Here is a 10,651-nt window from a genome sequence, read left to right as displayed (position 1 = left end):
AGTTTCTACTGTACCTCAGATGCTCTTGATGGGGTTGAGAAATCTTCTTTTTATTCCAAAATTCCCTTTTGTTCTCTATTTTGACAATAATGCTCAAGGTTGGCAACAATGCCACAAGACACACACGATACTCTGCTGTGGGAGTGTAAGTCTGCACACTCTCTAGAAATCAAGTTAGCAATATATATCAAATATTTTGTGCCATATTTTATGTCAGTCCTTTTGTTTCTATGCAGTTGACCTAAGAAAGTCATCTGATATATGGTTAAAGATTTATTTACAAAGATATTCATTGGAATGTTATTCACAATAGTGGCAAATTGAAACTAACATAAGGTCAATATTGGAGGATGGTTAGGATAATTATGGCCAAACATAAAAGAGAATAATATGCAACCATTCAATTTCAATTTACAGAGGCTTTTTAATGCCATGCGAAAATGCTTACAAGTGGGGCAAAAGTATGATAAAGACCAGATCTGGCCCAGGAACTTGGTTTCAGAGTCAAGGAGGTGCGATGAATGGATTTGAAGTGACAGGGCTCTGAGATCCTGATCAGGGACATGATGTGGAGACCAGAGACTGCGTGAAGACCCAAAGTAGGGTCACAAAACCATAACTCTGCATTCAGTGGGGGAAGAGGTAGAACGCAATGTAGGGAAAAAGAAACAGTCATCAGCGAGGAAAGGCAGAACGTGGAGGCGACAGAGACCACACTGCTTTAATACGGAAAGCAGAATGTTCTCCTCCGTAAGTCCGCCCATCCTCAGCACCAGAGTAAGATCCAGCACTCCAGAGCAGACTCTTTCCAAACTGCAGACGAAAAAGACTGGAAAGAAATACACCAAAACGTTAACCGTGATTTTTGTCTGAATGGTGGACTATGGATGATTCTAATTTCTTTCTTCATGCTTTTACATGTTTTCAAAGTTTTATAATGACAGAGAAGTATTTTTAAGAATTTCCGACCATAGAAAATCAGCTTTTTAATTCCCTGTGCCAAGTTCAGAAACATACTATAATGGGACAAAATAACTAACAGGTGGCAAGACTTCAGGGTACATCCTCTTAATCTCCAGGCCAATTGCCAGTTGCTTTATAGATGAACTTTCTCCCCAAGTGTCCTCAAGGCACTGCAGTCACCTATGCCGAGTTGAAACTGTGTCAGATATGTTTCCTTAAACAGTTGTTTCAGGTTTAGCAGTCCATGGGCAGTTTTTTAAATAACTAGTCTTAACATATTCATTCAGTCATTCACTGTGTTCCCACTAGATGGTGAAAGTATTACAAAGACAAAGTAACTATGTCTACATGTCTTATGTTCAAAGTCCTTATGTGGCACGTAGGCTAGAAGCAGAACAAATGAGCAAAGCAGGAGTTTTAGAAAAGCAAAAGAATACTTCTGCCTGAAGAGATCAGGGCAGTCTTCACAGTGGAGGTGACATTTGGACTTTACCTTAAAGTAAATGGGGTTCCAACAGGTAGAGAGGGGAGGATGCCATGATCTCCCTGAGGGCAGGAGCTATATTTATCTTGTTCACTACTTATTCTGTAGCTACTAGCTCGTTCCTGGTGCTTAGTAGGTGTCCAGCAAACATTTATTTAATGAACATTTGTGGGCAGGGTGGAGAGAAGAGACACATAATCAAATTCTCAGCAGTGGGGAAACAGGTTTATTCATACAAAAGCTACTTTTCTTTTGTGGAAGGATAAGCCGGATGAGGAGCAACATTGGAATTTAAACTGGAAAGTTATATACAGAGTCCAGGTATGCTAGACTAAGGAGCACACAGTAGGTAATCATGATGGTGGACTGGAAATGTTCATCTGGAGTGGTTTTCAAAATCAATGGAATAGATCAAAAGTAAAGAGACCAAGTGTAAATCTATTAAAAGAGTATTGGGGAGGGACTTCCCTAGTGGTCCAGTGGGTGAGACTCCTTGCTCCCAATTCAGGGGGCCCGGATTCAATCCCTGGTTGGGGAACTAGATCCCGCATGCCGCAACTAAGACCCAACACAGCCTAAATAAATATTTTTTTAAAAAATAGAGAATTGGGGAAATGTGGATGCAGACTGTATTTGATGTTAAAGAATCATTGTTCTTTTAAAATTTATTTTATTTACTTTATTTATTTACTTATTGGCTGTTTTGGGTCTTTGTTGCTGCACACGGGCTTTCTCTAGTTGCATGTCTAGTTGATGTCTGGATTTACTTCAAAATCATCCTGGAGGGTCCAGGGGTAGGGGCACCGATGAAACAAGGGTGGCTATGTATTGATAACTGCCAAACTGGGGGATGGCAAAGGAACTTTCTGGGGTGATGAGAAAGTTCTATATATTGATTAGGGGTGGCAGTTAAACAAGTATATACATTTATCAAAACATCGTACACTTAAAATCCATGCATTTTACCATATGTAAATTTTTTGTAGAAAAATTGGGTGATGGTAAATTGGGTTGATTTTACTATTTCCTCTACTTTTTTATATGTTTGAAAATTTTCATAAAAAAGAAGAAAGAGAAGAAGGAAGAAATCTACTGCAGTATTGGAAGCAGGAAAATTACTTAAATTAGAGTGGTGGCATGGAGTGAAGAGGGACAGATTAAGAGTGACGCCTTTTCAGGTTCAAACAGGTGATGGATCGTTGGATGGAGCAGGGTTCTGCCTCATTGGAGCACTCACCCGGTGTTGCAGAACTGCAGTTGGGTTGGGTTGCTTTAACCCAGGCATTAAAAGGAGACAGCACAAAATAATTTATTCGGTATTGTCTGATGCAGCTCCCATTTTCTGCAACCAACTTCGTTATCAGCATCACCAAAATGCCTACTTGATATTCTCATCCACAAAACTGGTGCTCCATCATCTCTGAAGGAAAAAAAAAAAAGACAGTGAGAAGAAAATTTCTTTTATGTGCTTTGGCTATAGGATTGAGCCTTTCTCAGGCCATTTAATAGTAGACCCAGGAGGAAAGGTATTTAGGGCTTTCCAGGGTAGACCTAATCCTGAAGAGGTCTGGCCTGGTAATTACTGTGCCCTGAGTGCCTTCTTCTGTTGGAACTATGTCCACGGGATAGACCATATTGCCATTTTCATGTCTGTTGATTTGTTTTTATTTTAATATTTGAATGGGAGCAATCTGGGAATATTTTCGTACAGATTTGATATTATGATGACTAAAAATGACTATCAGTGGTGCTCAATGTAAGTGTTAGGGAGCAAGAATGGTTGAGGAAAGTTTCCATGACAAGGTTGGCTGATCCTGACCCCGTACTAATGTGAACAGGTTCTAACGCGGTGTGTGCCTGGGGGGCTACTCATCCACGGCTTTATGATAACATTCTGAATTACATTCAAACGAGTTAAACATACTGCCCCAGAGATACGCTGACAGGATGGAAAGAAGACATTACCAGAGGCAGCTCTGGCCTGGAAGTGGATCGTTCCCCTAATCCTACCAAATGGATGCATTTACCCAGCATCTGTTCCTTGCTTCTTCCCTTCTTCTTTTTTCAGAACTTAAATTTATTATCTTCTAGTTCTGAAGATCAGAAGTCTGACACATGTCTCACTGGGCTACACTCAAGATCTGGATGGGGCTGTATTCCTTTCTGGACACTCCAGGAAGGGGTCCATTTCCTTGCCTTTTTCAGCTTTGAGGGCCCACCCCCTTTCCTTGGCTTGTGCCCCCTTCTGCCATCTTCAAAGCCAGCATCCTAGCATCTCCCTGACCCCGCTTTCATCAACACATTTTGCTTCTTCCCTTCTGACCGAATGCTTGCTTTGGCCAAGGTGGTCTTCATCCCTCAGACAGCCTTGTGCCTCAAGGGGACAGCCCAGCTCTGGGGGTGAGCCCGCTTGGTCAAAGCAAATCCCATACCTCTACCCCCCGGCCAGTGATCTGTTCAGAAACTAACTTATGTCCATTTCCTCCCCTTAAATGTGAACTGCATGAGAACGTGGATGGTCATCTGCTTCGCCAAGCATCTGGAACAGCGCCAGGCACATAGTTCTCACTTAATAAATGAATTTATCTTTCCCATTCCTCTTCAGCAAACTTTAATTGATCACCTACTTTATGTCAGGGACTCTTCTGAGTGCTGGGGATGAGAAGATATATAAGACTCCAGGAGTCTAGCAGGGGAGACAGACGATTCCCTAACGATGCGCCGTGATAAACACTGCCATGAAGTTGGAGGGAGAAGGCTGAGTGGGCACTGCCTGCAGGAGACGGGCAAGGCTTCGCAGCACCTCCGACATCCAGCAGATCGTGGAGGATGAGCGGAGTTTTGCCAGGTGAAGAATTAGGGCAAATGCAGCGACCACACAACTTGTTGCCTAAGCCAGGACACTTGGGAGAGTGAAAGGAAGGCTATTAACAATTACACTGAACAACAGGTGTAAACAGAGACTGTTCTGGGCAAACCAGGCCACATGCTCCTTCTTGGCGGGAGGAGCAATGTGGGCGAAGGCAGAGGTGGCAGAAGCCCGTGGGGAGAGGGAGACCTCGGTGTGTTGGGATGAGGAGTGGGGCGCGGTTGTGGGGGAGCTGGTGTGGCAGGTGGGGGCCAATGCGAGGGACCTGTCTTGGCAAGCAGAGAACTTCAGCTTGGTCCTCCAGCCCTGGGGACCTGTGGAGCTTCTCGGCAGGAGAGCACCAGGCCCAGATTTGCATCTGGGGACAACAGCTCTGGCTGTCCCAGGGAGAGAGGCCCAGAGGGACCCAGACTAGAGAAGGGAGACCAGAATGGAGGCTGGTGCGGTGGCTCATTAGGGGATGTTGGGCCCTGATCTCAAGCGGGATGGGAGGGCAGGTCCCAAAGGAAACACATACACTAGGTGTTCCTGAGGTGGAACTGATGGAAGGGCAGAGGAGGGAAAGCAGAGATGGGTGATGCTCAAGTGTCCAGCCTCAGTGACTGGTGGCTCCTGCTGGTGACACGCAGAAAATGACCTCAGCTGCTTGGCAGACTCAGAGTCATCGGGGAGCAGGTACAGGAAGCTGAACCTCGCAGGGCCAAGTGCCCAGCCAAGCGGGCAAGCCAAAAGCTAAGTCACTCGATCCAAAGGGTCAGCACAGGTGGAAAAGAGGGAGACCAGGGAAGTCTGTGAAGGAGAAGCACTGAAGCAGATGGGCAGAGGGGCAGGAACCGGGGCCTGGTTTCAAGTTGAGCCACAGGCATACCTGGCGTGTTTGTAGCCTCTGCATCCCGGTCATGCTTCAGAATGGAGCAGGAATCCCCAGGCAGACCCCTGGGAGCGCTGAGAAGACAGCGCCTAAGGGTGGCAGAAGAGGCGAATCTGTAGGCAAGTCAACATAACGGAAGTGATCTGTGAGGCCAGAGGGCAAAGGACGTCAGTATAAAGGAACACTGGCATTATCTATAAGTCCTTGGTGAGTTTTTTTAATGATTGTTTTTTATTGTGCTAAAATATATAGAACATAAAATTTACCATTTTAACCATTTTTAAGTGTACAGTTCAATGGCATTAAGTACATTCACATTCCTGTTCAACCATCACCACTGTGTATACCGGAATCCTTTTCAACAGCCTCAGCAGAGACTCTGTACTCATTAAACACCAACTCTCCGTCCCCCCTCCTCCCAGCCCCTGGCTTCCACTCTTCTACTTTTTGCCTCTAGGAATCTGACTATTTTAGATACTTCATGTGAGTAGGATTATACAGTATCTGTCCTTCTGCTACTGGCTTATTTCACTTAGCATAGTGTCCTCAAGGCTCATCCATATTGTAGCATGTGTCAGAATTTTGTTCGTTTTTCAGGCTGAATAATATTCCATTATATATATTTGCCAGAGTTTGTTTATCCACTCATCCGTTGATGGACTCTCGGGTTGTTTCCACATCTGGCTATGGTGAATTCATGACTCTTTGAATCAAGCAACCATACACTGTTCTGACTGAATCATCTTGTTGAGGAGAAAAGAGGAAAGAATCCAGGGAAACCGACAGGCACTCTTTTATCTCACTCATCCCGGGGGCCAGCTGTGGTTCTGAGTCCTTCTGTGCAGTATCTCATTTAATCTCCCCAACAACCTGATGAAGTAGGGATCTTCCCTTCGTATAACGAGGAAACTGGAGCTTAGAGGGTAAAGGGCTTGTTCAGGATCGCAGACTGGACATCCTCTGGGGGTGGAGGGGAGGGATTCAGCCAAGGCGACACCCTAACTCTTAACTTGAAGCCCATTGGTATCTCAGAAGTCGACTACTACTAACAACCGTAGAGCTTTATAAAATCTGTTTTTCCCTTACTTATTATTTTCGTTGTCTATTTCCTATTTCTTAGTAATGATTGACAATGGAATCCTTAAAATAAAAAGCTCCTTGCTGCTTACAGGCAGCAAAGACAAGGAAGCAGTTCCTCTGGGGACACTGTGTGCCCAGGTTGTCAAAAGGAGCAGCCCTGGGCTTGAGCCTTGGAAAGATGGGCATGCGTTTCCCTGTTACCTGGAAGACCTATTAAAAGAAATTCTGGTATCATCTGTCGTTTGTGTATCCTCAAGTTTTGTGTCAGAAAGCAGATATATCTGCTCCTATGTGTAACTGTTGTTAAAAGGAAAAAAAAGTAAAATTTCTACCACGCTTAGTAGAATTGACCAGAGGGAATTGGGAAAGGCTAAAGGAAAGGGGAAAAAAAGCCCTACAAAAACACCCAGAAAAGGTTCAGATGCCTGGGAAGATGAGCACTCTTCCTGTGCTGGGGAAAAGCACAGGACTGTGCTGTGGACAGGTGTTGGGTAATGGTGGTCATGTGATCATTGATTACGTGATCACGTGAGGAACTGGGATCACTTCACCTCTTTTCTGTTTGGCCCTTGAGGATGGAGCGCCAGGAACAGAGAGGATTTTCTGAGTTCACCTCCCTTCTTCCCACCTCTCATTTCCTCCACAACCTCTTCCTTTTGACAGAGCAGGAGAAGCACCATGGTTAGCCCTCTTGAAGCAGGCAAACAAAAGCTTGCCCTTCTGTAAAGAGACTGGTATCTTTCTTAACTTGCAGAGTCTGAGCCAATGCAGGCAGAAGAGCCCAAACAGAGTCCTAAGGAAGGAAGTGTCAGAGTTCAAGTGTGTGTTCTATTTAGGCAGAGACAGACCAGAATTGAACTGGGCTCGCACTAAGTTACTTAAAAAAAATTTTTTTTTTTGGTTTGGATTGTGCCTAGTAATTTAAAAATATTGTCACATAACTGTCTTTTATTTAAGTTTTAAAAAAATTCAATTTACTTAATTTTTGAAATAGTTATACATTTGCATGTTTCCAAACTCAAAAAGCATAAAAAGTATGCAGTAAAAATTCTCTCTTCCATCTTGTTCCCCAGTTCACCCATTCCCACTTCCACAATCCTGGGAAATCACCATGAACAGTTTCTTGTTATGTCTGACAGGAGTTTCTGTATGCTAAATCTATTTTGGAATTTTTGCTTTTGTTTAACATTGCTATGCTCTGCTGTTTCAATAATTTTTAAAAAGAAGAAGTGGGAGCCATGCCTGTTTGTCTGAAGTGACGACAGAGCTTGTGTGTCTCAGGAAACCCCCAGGGGGTACACTGCCCCGTACTAGGTGCCCTAGGCAGGCTCCTCAAGGTCAAGTGCCCAGGAGGCCCGGTGGGCCGGAAGATGCAAAAATGGCAGTAAAATCACAAGTTAGAGCCAAACGTTTACAATACAAACTCCAAGTGTATGGTTAAACTCTGGTAAATCATATAGAAAAACCCCCCTGACATTTTTGAGAAGTAGGTTGTTAAGGAGAGGGCAGGATGAAGTAAGAAGCTGTCTCCAGAGTAAAAAACCTAAAGGCACAATAAAGAAAATCAGAGCTGTGATTGGGGAAGTTGTAGATGCTTGAGGCTTTCTGGAGTCCAGAAAGTACATTTTCTTTTCTTTCCCTTTTTTTCTTTTTTTTTCTGATGAACCTTCTTACAAGAGCTGAGCAAATGCTGAACTGAAAATGGGAAACTCCAGACCGAAGACAGTCAGAGAAACAGCAGAGTATCTGCGAGTGCTTTGTGAGACTTCACATTCATTGTGTTGATTAGCCAAGATAAATCAGCTCTATGTACCAGGATTCTTCTGTTTTTATTTGCTCTGGAGGCGGACATACTTAAAGTGTAGGTGTTTATCAGTTTCCGTTCATTCACTAACATTTATTTATTGAGCACTTACTGTTCTTTCTCAGGCCTTGGGGACAGAGCTCTAAGATAGACAGGGTTCCAGTTCTCTTGAGCTTACACGAGAGGAGGGGATCTGGTGGCATCAGGGCCAGAGGAGGTGACCCTGTAAAGGAGGGGGAGTGTTCCAGGGAGAAGGAATGGCCAGAACAAACGCTCAGAGGTGGCATGGAGCTTGTCGGTGCTTGAGGAATAAGACAGAGGCAAGTGTTACTTAAAAGACATAATTATGTTACTCTTTGAGATTTTCCAACTTTTCCCTTTGGATCAGGTGACCCTACTCTCTAGTAAGGGGTAGCATTTTGGATGACCCAAAGAAGAAACAATCACTTTCTTCTCTGAACCCTTATAATACTATAAATCACACAACTGGTACTTAAAGTGATTTGTGTACAAGTCTTCTCTCTCAACTAGATGGCATGCTTTTTTACTTTTTCCTTTTTTTAAAATTTATTTTTTGGCTGCATTGGGTTTTCGTTGCTGCACGCAGGCTTTCTCTAGTTGTGGCGAGCGGGGGCTACTCTTCATTGTGGTGCGTGGGCTTCTCATTGTGGTGGCTTCTCTTGTTGCAGAGCACGGGCTCTAGGCACACGGGCTTCAGTAGTTATGGCACGTGGGCTCAGTAGTTGTGGCTCGCGGGCTCTAGAGCGCAGGCTCAGTAGTTGTGGTGCACGGGCTTAATTGCTCCACGGCATGTGGGATCTTCCCGGACCAGGGCTTGAACCCGTGTCCCCTGCATTGGCAGGCGGATTCTTAACCACTGCGCCACCAGGGAAGTCCCGATGGCACGCTTTTTGAAGGAACGAGCTTCTTTGTTCCCTGTTTCCCACAAGACTCCACGAGTCGGAGGTACTCAACAGATATGTGTTGACTAAAAAAAGCAATTCAGATGCACATTGCTGAGTAATTACATGACTGGAACGGATCATGTTTGTATCCAGGGTTGTCGCTTTATGGCTCTGTCTCGCTCTGTTCTCCCCTTTTCACAGAAGATAGGGGTGGCTGATGGAAGCATCTGAAAAGGTATCCCCTTCTCAAGTTAAGCTCAGCAACTTTTGCACTTTTCCTGAACAGCCGGCGGGATGCTCCCCGTCATCCTCCCCGGCCTCCTGCAGTCAGGCCCTGCTTAGCGAGCAGCTAAGCGCAAAAGAAAATACTCCAGTTTACCTCTGTGCTCACCAGAAGTCAAGGCTTTCTCCCCAGGTACATACCTGTTAGTTTGATGTCTCCTTGAGATTCTCTGCCATGTTTAGCCTCAAGAAATTCCAGGGTGGGAATCCAAATGGAGATTATGAAGAACAAGGAACAGGTTTTTAGGTAGGCTGATTCTACCACTTAGTACTGATGGATATGGTGGTAGAGGTTCCAGAGATCGTAATCCCTGCTGGTGTCACTGTGGGTCAGATTGTCCCCTTAACATCCCACACTCATCTCCACAAACTCCACAGAACACTCAGTGCCGCAGCCTTAGACGTACCCCTGGCTCCTATGGGTCAGTGCACGTGACTTTCCCTCTGCCTTCCCCTCCCCCGCCACTGTCCATCCTATCCTTCTGGATTGTGAGGCTGTCCTCAGCTTGTCCCTCCTGCAGGCAGGGTTAGTCTCACCCGCCTCAGAGCTGACTGCACTTAGTTCTCCATTCTCCCAGCTCATTTTCCACCAAACTCATCTGTCTACCCCAATGGACTGTGTGCTCCCTGAGCGCACAGATTTCTCTTAATCATCAGTAGATGACCAACAGATATCTGTTTTAATGAATGAACTCATTTTTCAGTTTTAAATAGAATGTAAAGGGGCTGTGCCTTTGGCCCTCTTTGAAAACCTAGATTTAAATAACGACAACGTTTTAGATACATTAGCTATATGCCATGCTGCCCGGCAAATCAGAGTCATATATCCATAGGGCATATGCTTTGACTTTACTCATCTGAATTAGAAATCAGCCTTGAAAAGTAAGTCACTGATTTGTTGATTCAAACCAACAAAAGAACATCACTGTTTTGATTAACATCCACCTCTGGACAGCTGGATGATGTTAATTAACGCCACCAAGCAGGTTAATTCATTCAGCTGTCAACGAGCAGGGTAGAGAAGGGGAGAGACCCTGGGTTTTCAAGTCAGAGTGTCTGGGCGTGGCCCCTGGCCCTGCGCTGGCTGGGCAGGGCCGTGGTGAACGTGGTAAAATGAGCACAAAATGATCCAGCTCCAAGGGCCCTGGGAGGTTACATTAGAAAATGCATCTAAAATACTAATCAGGCGACTGGCACACGGCAGAGGCTTGTTACATCAGAGAGTAAACTGGCAGCCCTGAGGGCTGTACTTGCCCATCCTGACTTTTCAAATGTTGATACTGAATGTCCATTCAAAGCTCTCCAGTCTATGCTGAGTGCCAGGCACTTTTCTAACTGTGTCTCCATGTTTTATCCTTGTCACACCCCTCTGGGGTAGGCATAATCATTCCCT

General features: G+C 44.8%; 1 long non-coding RNA gene across 1 annotated transcript; it reads right to left on the bottom strand.

Moving 5' to 3' along the window:
- Positions 1 to 2,779: 2,779 nt before the first annotated feature.
- Positions 2,780 to 5,271, bottom strand: LOC118884187. Its single transcript, XR_005017225.1, has 3 exons — positions 5,185 to 5,271; positions 4,075 to 4,350; positions 2,780 to 2,867 (listed from the first exon to the last, which is right to left on the bottom strand). It is a non-coding gene; the product is annotated as an uncharacterized LOC118884187 (long non-coding RNA).
- Positions 5,272 to 10,651: the final 5,380 nt, after the last annotated feature.

This window comes from Balaenoptera musculus, chromosome 18 (assembly GCF_009873245.2).
Source record: "Balaenoptera musculus isolate JJ_BM4_2016_0621 chromosome 18, mBalMus1.pri.v3, whole genome shotgun sequence".
In the NCBI taxonomy this organism is placed as follows: Eukaryota; Metazoa; Chordata; class Mammalia; order Artiodactyla; family Balaenopteridae; genus Balaenoptera; species Balaenoptera musculus.
The sequence above is the reverse complement of the archived record's forward strand: the minus strand, read 5'-3'. Positions and strand labels throughout refer to the sequence as shown.